An 11,261-nucleotide genomic window follows, 5' to 3' on the forward strand; every position below is an offset into this window, starting at 1 on the left:
GCATATCCTGATTTCTGCAACAGAAGTAGAGAGTGTATTTTTTTTCCCTCCATGTCACTTCATGAAGAACATTTTAAGTGGAACGCTTGTTTACCTAAAAAAGCTTCAATCACAATTTTATGTGGAGCATCCTTTGCAGAATAAACAACACAACAGTTGAAAGGGAAAAGACATTCTCTAATATAGACCCAGTTTATCTTCCAATCCAACTAAAGTCATTTGGAAGAGAAGTATGAACAATTTCTGTGGTGGATGCTAATGTTGTTTTTACTAATCATAGCAGTATAATGTTCCTGCCTGACTGAGTTTTTGCCCGCAGTTATGTTAAATTAAGCAGTATGCATGGCATGCTCAAATCACAGAATTATTTGAGACTTCCACTCCCCCAACTCATTAACTATTCAATGTGGACTCCTGATCCTGCGGGGTATTGACATTAATTCCCCACACTACTGGAGCAAGCAGTTTGGAATGTTTAAAAAAAACACAACAACGAAAGATTCCCCAAACCTCGCTCGGGCTATCTTCAAAAGCTAAGTTTTTCAAAACAAACTAACCATTTTGCTCATTTGCGTATTGCAGCCTGCCTGGAGAAGAGCCCCGTCGATGCTGCATTATTAACCGAAAAAGCTAATTATGCATTTCACTGGCCCATGTCCATTACAAGAAAGACAATAACAAGCTCATCAGCAGTGACGACAGGAAGAGCTCTTTAACAAGTTGTTGATGACAAGCTTGAAGACTTGTTACTAGGATCATGTTCTGCTCCTGCTTGTCTAAACCAATCTCATTCCAGCAGCTCACGCTTTGCCCTGACCTTGGACAGTGGATTTCCTTGAGGGCAGGGTGGCCACTCTGGAAGTTGAACGAACTGGCTGAGGGTGGAGGAAACACAGGAGCTTGTGCTGAGGCAGGCAGAGAAATGTATGAATGACTGCAAAGAGAAAGGCACCAAACCAATGAGGACGAGGAGGAAATCTGTGAGCCAATCACAGAAAGCTGCTCCTCTCCCCCTCCAGCATCTCCCTGACTTCTCCTCCTGACTGTTACCAGGTCACTGTGCCTGCCCGAGCCTCTGAATAATCTGTTTCATTGGGTCAGTGTGCTTCTCACAACGCGCCTGACTGGCTGGCTGGGCATACGCGGTTGCTAGGGAGCTCAGCCAATCCGAGCAAGGCGGAAGTTTCCCCTCGGTTTCTAGGCAGGTTTCACGTGCTGAGGATGTTTTGGCGGGAGAGTGGAAGAACATGAGCGGGAGGGGCGGCCGCAGAGTGAAGTGGAGCATGTGATTGTGTGTGCGCGAGAGTGAGTAGGTGTGTGTGCAAGTGCATGACAAGTGTGCATGTTTGCGAGCGCATGTTCACTTTGCCCTGCCTCTTGCTTTCTGATGCAACATCGAACTGTGTCTCCTGGGCTACTAGGGACCTTGTTGTGTGTTTTTTTTTTTTCTTCCTGTCCTCGCAGGAAACGGGAACCAATTGCTGTGCTGTTGCCATCGGAGCGGGGAGGTTTGTTTTCCCTCCACTTTCATTTCTGGTACCTCCCCATCGACAGTTACCGTAGAAACAAGAGCAACTCCATCTCTATTTCCATCCATGTCTCCTTCCTTCAATGATTTTGCCTTCTTTTTTTAATCCACCGCACAGCACCTACTTATCAACACTCCAACAGCCAATGAAGTATTTAGAAGGCTGTGTGACATCTCTGAAGAAGACTGTATAAAAGCAGAGATGAAGAACTGCACAGCACATGCTGAGCTTTAGTACATCTTGTACAGTGGCAACTCTTGATTTCTGTCAGAATGTAAAACATGTCAAGAGTGAGAGGTAATGAGATTAGCTGTCGTGGTGTTTATTGAGAATAGCTGTCGACTCCTTAACTCTTAAAAACAAGCCACCCCAGCCTCCCCCTCTTTGAACCCCCCCCACCGTCAACAGAGGGAGGCAGTTGATCATACATGACATGGGCTTTCCAAAATCCTATTATTGCCACTTGAGTGCATATGGAGTTACAGCAAGTCATACTATCACCCCGGCAGGATGAAAAACAACTTTGCTGTAAACTAACACAAACCTTTAATTCATAAAAACCCTTACAAGTGTGCTTTTAGCTTAATTGGACTTGCATAATCTGATTAAACTGTCAGTTTGTCGACAGCCTGACAACCTACTTGGTTCTTGCCTCATCAGGGTTTTGTTGTGCCACCACTTTCCCCTAACTCAGCAGTGCCTTTGTTGAGATTATTACCATCCTAACAAAAAAAAAAAAGGCATCCATTTCCAAACTAAGGTCTGTGCAGATTAAAAAACAAAACATGGGTGCAGAAATAATTTGTTAAACTGCCAAAGAAAAAATATTGCTCCACTGATGCAGTTTTATTTAACAGGTTCCCAGGTCATATGGGGTCACTGACAAGTGTGCTTTAAATGCTCTTAGTCATCTAACTCAGCGTCATGAGTCAAACACGGCTTCCTGTTCAGTTTTGACTGAAGTCTTTAATGAATAGGAAGCAAGTTTAGTTGCCTCCGTGTCACTAGATGTGTGTGTTTGATAAAAACCAAGAGTAGAAGCTCCCTCCCTTTCAATAAGTGGTAGCCTAAACCAACCACATATCCAACAATAATTCAACGTTATTTACTGTCAGTGAACCGTTGCACACAACAACAACATTGTGTTGGCTGTGAGGACGCTTCTAACCTATGGCTGTACGCCAAAGGACACTACAAATTAAAGCCGTTGTTTTAGATCTTGCACAGGCGTCATCATGTTGGCTAACCTGTTGTTACACCAGATGGTTTGTGACACAGAGGAATCTTAACTGTACAAAAAAAGTACAAGACAGGTGGTTGGTTCAACCTGTCCTGATCACACTGTGATCTGGGTTTTGTTTGTCTCTTTCTCTCTCTGTGGGCGTGTCTGCCGGTGACTCTCCCTCTTTGATTGGATGATTACAACACACCTGCTGCTCATTGGCTCATCTGTCTGCTTCAGTGTGAACCCTCTCATGAATTCGTACATCTGTCACTGTTACCGGACCATTGGACCCACTGCCACGCCAGTGCCGCCCAGCCCGCACCTCTGTCCCCTGACTCATCACCACTCTGTCATCCACATCCCTTGAACAATTTCACTTGTCTGTTGCTGCATCTGGGTCCAAATCTGTACATTTACAACAGAACCATCTGTCAATGACGGATACCAAAGCCGGTTGAGAGAATTAAGGAAACATTCTTTCCATTAAGAAAAGTCTTTAGTTCTAATCTTTTCTCTTCATCCATCATCTACTGCTATATCCTCCCCACTTAAAATAAGCCGGTATACCCAAGATTTTTCAATCTGGGTGAACTCACAAAAACTAATTTCTATTGCCAGTGGTTGGTCGACCGTGTTGTTGTTGCTTTTTTTTCAATCCTGCATCACCTATGTGTGACAAACATGCCAGAAACTATGGAGCTCTGTGACAATATTACACTCCTGATTTTAAGGTTCAATAAAAACATTCATGGCTAACAGCCATGCTAATGGCTGGAGAGTGAATGCATGTCGTAGCGTTGTGCTGGAAAATGAAATGGCGCCGTAATTCGAAGCAGACAGAGAAGAAATGATTGTGTTCACCAGGTCTCGTGTTCCTATTAATGCCAATTATAGTTGCAGTCGATTGAACCCTGCATGCATTGCAGCCATTTGACCAGCGAAAGTTGAAGACAAACCTGTAGCTGCTATTAGCGCTCTCATCATATTATGACACTGATTGGTCTGAACAATTATGGTATCAGAGGCAAACAGTGTGGCGTGTGGCGAGCAAGAAATCCAGCTGCCTCGAGAGGTTACAGTCTGCCAGTCAACCTGACAAATGGTTTGTTTACCACCTGAGCGGCTGCTGCTCAGTAATCATCAAGCGCTTACTGCAACTTGCCACCACAGCTGTAAACATATGAAGACAAACTGAAAGACACAGTATGACAAATTCATTACCATACTACACTGCATCCAAAATATTCTCAGTTTTATTTCTAAAAAGGATTACATTTAATTCGTGGCATTGAAGCGGCGTCAAAAAAACCCAGCATAATCACCGGGACGCGTTTCCCCCGGGTGGTTCTGGGCTTCAAACGTGCTACCTTTGGATGAACTCAGGGAGAGCCGCGTTCATTGTCAAGAGCGCCTCCTGTACCTGTGGTTAAAATCAAAAAGTGTTGACAGAACAGGCAGGAGGCGGGGTGGAAGCGGACAGAGGCTTCCAATAACCTGCAAAAAAAAAACTTGGCATCACTGTCACGTAATTTCACAATCAATTTTCGTGAGAAACTGTCTCCTGAAACGGGGATTTAGGTGCATAATTCAATGGTAGGAAGATCAAAACCAACAAATTGTGCATGCAGTAAGAGTAGAAACAGCGCCAGAGTTGTTTGGGTGTGGAACGGATTTAAGAGTGAAGACAAAGTGTCTGGACGTCAGGCGCTATTAAATTAAATTGTATTCCTATGCTTTGAACTTTGAAAATTTTAAGGCTTTTCACTTATGCTGGCAGAAACAACTCACTGTGGAGAATTTGTGACGGCCTTGCTGGGGAAAGAAAAAATGGGCTGGAGCATATTGTCTGCCACTACCTGACATATTAGAAATACTGGGAGTTTCAGTTTAGATGACAAGTTCTGAGTTCAACACCAACACAAAGGCTGTTTATCTGCTTCAAAGAGGTTGACGCTGTGCACCTCAAGTGACTTCAAACAGTGGAGGAGATTGCACAACGCGTGATGTTTGCGTCCCTGAATCATCCTGTATTGACAGTGAATCACGTTACACTCTCAAACTAAACAAGGGGAAAAAAAATCTAATTTGCAGCACAAATATTAATGTTTCTGAGAAAGACAAGACTTCAACAAAATGTAGTTTGTTACTGATTAAAAACTACCGTCAGTGGGATATCTGACAGTGATTGAAGCGCTCTATTCCTGGAGCTTTAGTCTGTGTGCGCTAATTAGTTATTGATAAAGGGAACTCGGGGACGAAAAAAGCGATAAAATACTTATGGACGATTCACCCCCATTTCTTTGTTTTGCAAAAGCATCACACAGTGGACTAATTAATTTTTTTAAGGTTCCACCTCTATAATGCTGTTGTAAACGGCTGAATATCACATCAAACTGATGTTTTTCACTTTTAAATTCCAGTGGGAACCATTTATATTTTTCAAAAGGCGCTTTAATTGTGAGGTTTTTTTTATTAATTAAGTAATATGAAGCTCAGCTCTTGAAATCATCTAAACGTCAGTGGAATAAAACTGCACATGTATTCGATGCTAAATAAATGAATTCTTGAGTTGTTATTGTTGGCTCTTCCTTTTGCTGTCTATGAAATACAAACCTCATCTCAGGTTCATTGTTAGTGCCAGTGTGTAAAATCAAAATTAAACCAAAAGATTGGATTTGATTGGATTGGTATTCAGTGGACTTAATGTTTACATTGTAATGCAAATATACCAGTCTTGTATAAAGTACTTAAAGGGATACTTGAGTAAAAGTACAAACATCTTACCAGAAAACGACTTTGGTAGAAGTTGAAGTCACTTTTTATTATAAGTACTTAAGTAAAAGTCTTAAAGTATATGACATTTACTGTACTTAATTAAGTAATTTTCTGATATGAAATGTACTTAAGTTTTAGAAGAAAATGTATTAAAAAAGTGAGGAGTAAGGATTGACCAATGGTACCTCAGTGGTAGGGCAAGTTGTCTTTCCACTGGAAGGTTGTGGGTTCAGTTCCTGGCCCTGCTGGTCTACATGTGTCCTTGAGCAAGACACTTAACCCCATGTTGCAGTGTGTGAATGGCAAAATTATAGTGTAAAGCAGCTCGTCAAGACAAGAAAAGCTCTATATAAATACAGACCATCACCAACTCTTCTTCTGATCTTATTTAAAGTAACGAGAAACAAAGATAGTTAGAGGAAATCTAGTGGAGTAAAAGTATAAGTTGCTAGAAATATAAATAACACAGTGAAGTACACATATGTGGATTTTGTAGTTAAGTACAGTCACAAAGTATTTGTACTTTGTTACATTACAACACTGAAATACAGAGCAAAAGAACCTCTTAAATTGCAATGGTTTTTATGGCACCCAGTAAAGTATGGTAGACCTCCTTAGAGCAAAGCAACTGAAACATGGAGTTATTTTTGTCCACACAATCTGCTTCAGTGTTCTTTGACTGACAGCTGATGGGCTTTATTGGGGGTTTACACCACAACCCCCCCTAAAACAAACAGAGAGAGAAAGAGCGAGTGAAAACATCCATCATCTGATCTCTTCCTCCAAATTTTGGGTGGGGTGCCTCTCGCTGCAGCATTGACTTTTTTTTTTTTTTTGGAGGGGTTTGGTGTGGATGGTGGGGGGGTTGGGAGCCAGTCTTAAACAAGGCAGAGGGGGGTTGTTTGTCAGCCTGTCCATAAACTTTGTATAGGAATTGTGTGAAAAGTTGAGAGAAAATCACACTTCACACATTACCAGCTGTACAACAAAGGAAAGTGTGAAAACAACATAACATCCTGTGCACACTGGTGTCTGACCAGCGCTGCACGATAAAAACCAACAGCATCTGCTTCCATGCAGAAATTGTCTCCTGGGAAAAGATCTGACTCACACGATGGATCAAGCAGTCTCACTTTTCTTGCCTGGCTGTTTTGCACTCAATAACCCCTCTCTCTACACATCAGGCTTCATTTCGCCCTTCCTTTTCTTTTTTTTTTAGAGTGATGCCATGCATAGGCGCTCCCCCACCCAGCCTACAGTGACGGTCAGTGGCTGCTGTTGATTCCACTGTCACTGTAGATCCATCACCATTTTCAACAATGGGAGGCCTCAGGGGTTGAAGTCAACTAACAATAGCTCAATGCTTAGACTGACCATACACCGGTGTTTCCCAAACTTTCTATATGGGGACCTACTTTTTTGAAGATGGCATAATTTCGTCATCTAAAACACAATATAAAAGTGCATGGCGACGGATTTACAGCCATATCTGTAACACCTTTTGAATAAGTTGTGACCCATCTGTGGGTCCTGACCCAGTGTTTGGGACATTTTTGTTGTGTTATTGTATGTTATCTTGTGTTTTACTGCCATGCATGTCATTTTATGTTCCACCATCTTACCTTATCTTATCTGAACTTATGTTGTTTACTAATGTCTCTTGTCTTGTGTTTCACTGCCATGCATGTTATTCTATGTCATTCTATGTCTTGTTATCTTGTCTACTCTCATTTTATATTGGGTTTTATTGGCATGCATGTTATGTTGTTATTTTATGGCATGTTTTTGTATTTTGTTGACAAGCATGTTATGTCATTTTATGTCATGTTACCTTGTCTACTCTCATTTAGTTTTGTCTTTTGTTGACATGCATGCTATGCCATGTTAATTTTATGTTATGCTACGTTCTTTTATGTGATCTGATCTTGTGTTTTACAGCATGTGTGTGATCGTGAAGTTTGTGAATCTGCTGGTGACAGCATACATCGCTCCTCACCACTGCGGACCCAGCAACTGGGTGGATGTAATCTCTCCATCTACAGCAGCTCCCAATCAGCTGAGCTGGGCGTTGAAAGCAGTCACATGTCTCTTCTGGGTTTGTGTTTTTTTTTCTCTCTCTCCCCCTCCACGTGTCAAAATACACGAAACAGAAGGCGGGACCAAAACAAACCACCTGATTGGTCCACCGTGTGTCACCAGCTTGTGGTGGAGGAGGACTGCTCTCTTAAAGGGCCAGCAGCAATATTTATAGCCTCTTTTTTTTTTCACCTCAACAACAACATGAGCTTAATATTTTATGCAGAGACAAGACACAGGTGTTTTTCTATTCTGTTTTTTAAAATGTTATTAGTGAATGGAGGATAATGACATCAACAATGAACTACACTGAATGCACTTCTTTATAAACAAAATTACAAGATTATGTAACACAAATTTGAAGTAAACCAATAACATTGAAATCAAAATATGTTGTTGCAATTATTAATTAATGATCAAAATCAACCATGATCTCAATACATTTCGGCCACAAAGTTGAAGCCCAATGTTATGTTTATAATAACAAACAAACACAACATATAGCATCGAATTATAAAAGCAAAAATTAGTATCATAATTTCCTAGAGGGTTAAAAACAAGGATTATTAGAGTTATGTAAATGGGAGCATTTCCTAGCCCAGTCTGAGAACAGCTTGCAATACCTCCAAAGCCCACCAGTGGGCCATTACCCAAGCACTGAAGTAGCCAAATATAATGAAATTTAACTGAACGTCCCAGTATGTAAGAGTTAGTGACATCTAATGGTAAAACTGTAGATTGCAGCTCACAGAGAATCCTTCATTTTCAAAGTAGATCGGATATCGGACAGGTAAAATTGTTAAATCCGATACAATAAAAGTCCCATATACATTGCGCGCTTCACTTTCACTATACATAGACTTAAAAAAAACACCAGCAAAAGCATTTTAGCTGAGTCATGTTTGCGCTGAAATGACTCAGCACAAGTGTCGTTAACAGCTTGGCGTAAAATCACACCAACTGATATCGGCATCGGTAGAAACTCCATTACCAATACGGTAATGGTATCAGACAAAAAAAGTGGTATCATCCCATCCCTACATAAATGGCTTATTCAAATGCAACAATAATGACATTTTTTTTAATGATTATACACTTAATACTAACAAACTTTTGGTTAGAATATTCTATTTCAATCTTTAAACCTCCTTAAATGTCCCCTAATGAACATTTACCTTATGAGAAATTAAATACTACCTTGAATTTTATTTGTCATTGATTGTTCTTTAAAGTAATGAGTGTATTTTGTGTCTTTCTGCTTGAGCTGCATTTGCATGACAACTGTGCCGCTGACTCGGTTGCTTGAGTACACGGTGTGAAGGATGGGCGGTTCCCGGCCGTGGTGAGGGCGGACCGCTTTGACACAGAGGAGGAAAAACAAGTCCGCTCCACTCACCCAGCAAACATACACGAATGTCTGTGATGCACGGACTCATTTCCACCGTCGCTCCTCAACAGTCCGTAGAAAATAAGGCACCACAATCTTGTCAAGATACCACCGGTCACAACGGAAAGCGCGTTCGCTGGCGGTGAGTGTTACGGACGTTTTTTTAAAAAAAAAATTCATTTATTATTTTTCTTGGTTTTTCTTTTTTTTGTAAATCAAACGGAGGAATAGTGGTGTCTCACCTCAGCGTGGCTGTTTGTGGGAGTTTGTCAACAAATGAGTGAGTAGTCCGGGCATGTCCTGTCCTGTCCTGTCCTCGTGAAGAGCGGAGCCGCTGCTGCTGAACGTGATGCGTTCACGTACCGTTCTTTTATATAGTATTTGTCTTTTTTGAAATAAGTAGTGACAGGTTAAGTTCATCTCTTGACTCGAAGCGTCCCGGCCGATGTTTCCCCGGTCTTTCAGGCACAGCCGCTTTGTTATTATTTTGTTGTTGTTGTTTTTTACCATTTATAGTCAATTTACACACAATTTGTCCATTTACTAACGTTAACTTTACGTGAGTGGACACATTACCCATTCAGTACCCATTCACATTTATGACACACATTTGTTTTGAGGAAGAGTGAGTGATACGTAGTGCAAAGGCTGCTTATGTCACTCATAATAAGACTTTACTAAGCGTGTATGACATTTGTGGTGCGTTTATTGTCACTGTCAGATGTAAACAAAAGAACCACACGTGAAGGGAACCACTCATTTTAATTGTCTCTGTTTGTGGGTGTTATTATATTGTCGGTTTGGTGACGATTAAGCGTCAGCTTCTTGTTTGGGGACTCGTTAATTGGGTCGAGCTGCCGCTTTTGTAGATCATGTGTCTGCGGTGAGGACACGGTCCGACTCGGCGTGTTGACGCGCAGAGCTGCCCGGGGGCATCGCGCTGCTGTTGCTGCTGATAAACATGCAGCACTATCTCCGGTGGTCGTCCGGTTATGAAGTAACTTGATTTTAAAAAACAAACAAACAAAGGATACCAAATGGTTGTGTGTGTGTTTCTTTTTTTTTAATATAGAAATTTTGCATTCAAAAACACAATTTTGTGCACAGATACCAAAACTTGGATCAGCTCTAAAGTGATAAATCAAGCTGAAAGTACACTCTCTTACCCACCGAGTGCTGGTTATCATGAGGAGTGTAGCTGCAGGACTCACCTTGCGTGCACTCTTAGCCCGGGCGGTGGATGGAGCAGAGCCTGGTGCACAGATGGTGCAGCAGAGGGAGCCACTCTCTACTACATGCAACAATATCACACTCTGCCAGGCTTCCATCCCCCCCTCCCCTCTCTTTATGCGTGTGTGTGTGTGTTTATGTTCATATTTTCACTCCTCTGTTGATTACCAGTGAACTCACATTGCCACTGACAATTGATCCCAGTGAAACTTGCTGCACATTTTGCAGGGAGATGCCTCTGCTGCCTGCATGCGTTATGCGTATTAAATAAACAGCTACTTGATTTGCTTGAGGAGAGGTTAACACACATTGAAACCACACTGAATGGCAGTATTGTATAATTACAGTGTAAGTGAGTGAGTAGTGGTACAATGCCGTGTTTTCCCAACTTTTGCTATGGTGCCCATTTTTAGAAAATACAAAAGAAGTCACTGCCAGTTTCACAATTTGTGAATATGTTTCTGACTCATTTATTTCACTGCCACTTCTGTTACAGATTATGTTATTTTGAATATGTAAGTCGCTGTTTCCAACTGCTACATGTTTGACTAATAAATCACAGTTTCATTTCCTGAATGTTATTCAAAAAACACACACAGATAAATCATTAGTGCATTAGGCTGAAATCTACTTATTTGTTGATTCTGACTCATATTTTTGGTCTTGACCCAGTCCCTTGGAGTTACTGGTGTCAATCTTAAATACCCCTGTAACCAATTAGGCCGGATGGTGTGTGGGAAATAAATTATATAAATTATTAATAATTTGTGTACAATTTCATTCATTCTCACAAAGAGAGTTGGAGGTAATAAACAGATGGTTTTATAGATTTTTACATAAACAACAGTTAATTATTATTATTGTTATTATTGTATTCTCACAGATGTTCAAGTTGTTTTCCATCTTGTCTTCATAGTATGTGACGTCATGCAAAGGGACAGTTTCACACACACACACACATACACACACACGCACACACACACACACACACACAGATAGATATAAGACTTTTGACTGGCTGTCTCTCGGTAAACACAAT

The 11,261-nt window shown here is 41.1% G+C and overlaps 1 long non-coding RNA gene across 1 annotated transcript; it reads right to left on the bottom strand.

The window, feature by feature from the left end:
- Positions 1-9,680: 9,680 nt before the first annotated feature.
- Positions 9,681-10,296, bottom strand: LOC122783701. The gene is made up of 2 exons (XR_006362071.1): positions 10,204-10,296; positions 9,681-9,993 (listed from the first exon to the last, which is right to left on the bottom strand). It is a non-coding gene; the product is annotated as an uncharacterized LOC122783701 (long non-coding RNA).
- Positions 10,297-11,261: the final 965 nt, after the last annotated feature.

Source organism: Solea senegalensis, linkage group LG17, assembly GCF_019176455.1.
Source record: "Solea senegalensis isolate Sse05_10M linkage group LG17, IFAPA_SoseM_1, whole genome shotgun sequence".
Lineage (NCBI taxonomy): Eukaryota > Metazoa > Chordata > Actinopteri > Pleuronectiformes > Soleidae > Solea > Solea senegalensis.